Here is a 2,926-nt window from a genome sequence, read left to right as displayed (position 1 = left end):
CTGGATATGAGGAGCTGGGATTCCATGTCCTCTAAGCAGAGGTCGTTAGTCTTTGGTGGAACCTGCCCAGGTGTAAAACGTGCTCAGTGTTGGGGTGATGAAAGAGTCGTGGAGATGGATGGTGGTGATGCCTGCACAACTATGTGAATGTACTTAGTGCCACTGGGCTGTATGCTTAAAATTGTTAAAATGGTAAATTTCGTGTTATATACATTGTAACACTTATACAAACATGCATAGTAGCACTGAATCTTTGAGAACATGAGAGAACAGGGCAGATGACACATGGCGTGGCCTCCAGTTCTCTGATCTGACCTCCCACCTTCTCCTGTTCATGACTTGATGAATTTTTCATTAGAGAAGTGCCTGTGTCTTATCATGAGTTCAGTGACAGGAGCTAGTGCTATGACAGTGATTCCCTACCCCCACCCTCCTGGCATTGTGAGTATCTCAGCCTCTTTATTCCTAGGACCCGACCTTGAACTCACAAATGTGTGTCACCCCATCTTGTGAACATCTACACAATTTCCCCATCAAGGTGGGAACAGATGCTACTGGCTGTTGCATCCATGTCACAGGGGAAGGCAATTAGTGTGAAGTACAGTGTGCTGATCACAGAAGTTCTCTTGAGTTCTTTTTTGAACACAGGAGCTATTTATAAAATCCTCTCAAATATTTTGGGTGTACCACTTTGGATATATTCTTGAGAGAAGCAGGCTTAAGACAGTTGTGTTAATCAGAACCACATTCTCTATGGTGATTTAAAGCAAAAGCAGAGAATATAAAAGCAATTTAGGAAATCACTCAGCAGCAGTTGGAGAGTGTTCTCAAGCTAGGGAACTGGACGAACAATATGCTGTGAGAGATGGTGGTCATGTGGAAGCTTAGTCATGTGAAGGATTTTGTATTAAAAGTGACTGAATCACACTTCTACTTACGATGAACAGATTCCTTCAGTTATGAAGGAAGGTCATTAAGGTTCGTGAGTTTTACATTATGCTGTGAACACTAAATGGATTCTGTCACCCACAGAAGATGAGTGGCTTTGGGTGAACTGATGCTCTCTCACCTGTGTCCAGCTGTGGATCCTGTTCTGGTTCAGCCCCACATTCCAGACCCCCACCTCCTGCATTATCAAGTCTTCAGTTCTGTCCTGATCAGACTCACATGCTGCTGTCTACACAGCTCACCCTCCTGCTCCAGCCCTTCTCAGACCCCTCTTCACATTCGGGAAGCAGCTCCAGGTCCTCAGACAGAGAACAGGCTTCCTTGCCGTCTGCCCCCGCAGCCTTTCCAGCTCTACCCCCACTCGGTGTGTGGCTGTGCGGGCTCTGTGGGGTCCTTTCTCACCCCCTCTGTCTGTGCACATTGGTCCCTCTGTCCCAGAGCCAGGGAGCAGTGCACAGGACACAGAAGGAAGGTGGCCCTGCCATTCCGTCCCACTCCTCCAGGGGACGCCCCTGCCCTCTGTCTTCCCACAGCCCTCAGTGGATGCCCTTGACCATTTATGAGTGCCCTCACCTGCCCCCAAGCTATGAATGCAGGAAGGCGCCTCAGCCCAGCGTGTTCTGTCCCATGACCCCTGCACTTGCTGTGTCTTTTTCCAGGATGTTCTCCCAGAGAGTCTCAGGGCTCCCGTGTCTCCCCAGAAAAGTGAAAGTCACTCAGTCATGTCGGACTCTTTGTATAGTCCGACTTCACGGACTATACAGTCAATGGAATTCTCCAGGCCAGAATACTAAAGTGGCTGGCCTTTCCCTTCTCTAGGGGATCTTCCCAACCCAGGGATCAAATCCAGGTTAGCAGCTGAGCCACAGGGGAATCCAGCAATACTGGAGTGGGTAGTCTATCCCTTATCCAGCATATCTTCTCAGGAAATGAACTAGGGTCTCCTGCATTGCAGGCAGATTCTTTACCAGCTGAGCTGTCAGGGACCAGCCCTTATATAGGATTATATGTGGGATTATAGGATTAACACAGCCTTTATATAGGAATAGCAGTTAAACAACTGGTTGCTGCTCAGTAATTTCTATGGCATGACTTGGAAATCTTTACTCTAAAAACTCGGATTCATTTTGATGTTTGGCAAAACTAATACAATATTGTAAAGTTTTAAAATAAAATAAAATTAAAAAAAGAAAAAAAATAAAAACTTGGAAAATAGTGTATTTTCCTAATGATTTGGATAAAAGCATTATCTAGGAAAAATTCAAAGCCATCAACTGATCACTTTGTTGTAATTATTTATGTTACCTCATCTGTGATGGAATGTTAAGAAGAAAACAATTTAAAACTTTTGTGTTGGTCTATTTTGGACTTTACAGCCCATTAGATTTAATTAACATATGCCTTCCTAGACTACTGGCAGGTAATTATGAATTAAGGAGAAAAAAATTCTATTTAAAAGCTTTAGTACTAAATCTGAAAAAAGTGTTAGTCAAGAAACTTAGTATGAACTCTGAACTAACACATGTTAAAGGGTAAACATGAATCCTTTTGGACTTAATGAAGCGATGGTTTGTGTGTTGAGTCCTGGGGTCCTGATTCTGATCACAGACCCAGTGTCCAGAGTGTCCTCTTAGGACTCTGTCCTGAGTCCAAAGCACAGGGCCACTTGTGGTTAGGGAGGAGCGGAGAAGGGGGCTGACGTTTACTGAACGTGTTGGTGGTTTGACTTCTCAGAACATGTGGATGAAGTTGTCACTGACGTTCTGAGATGAAGAAAATGAAGTTTAGTTGCTTGTCTGACATTGTCAGACTCCTGAGAGGGACTGAGCTGCAGCCTGCTGCCTCCAGATTCTCCATCTGACTTGCTCACAGACTGAGGTGTGGCCCATGCTCCTGAGATTTGCTCTGCAAGGGGCTTAGGTTCCCAGAGTACCTGCCTGGAGCCCTGCCCACGGTCAGCGGGGTGCCAGACCTGGAC

This window comes from Bison bison, unplaced genomic scaffold (genome assembly GCF_000754665.1).
Source record: "Bison bison bison isolate TAMUID 2011002044 unplaced genomic scaffold, Bison_UMD1.0 scf7180017863474, whole genome shotgun sequence".
NCBI classification, from domain to species: domain Eukaryota; kingdom Metazoa; phylum Chordata; class Mammalia; order Artiodactyla; family Bovidae; genus Bison; species Bison bison.
The sequence above is the reverse complement of the archived record's forward strand: the minus strand, read 5'-3'. Positions refer to the sequence as shown.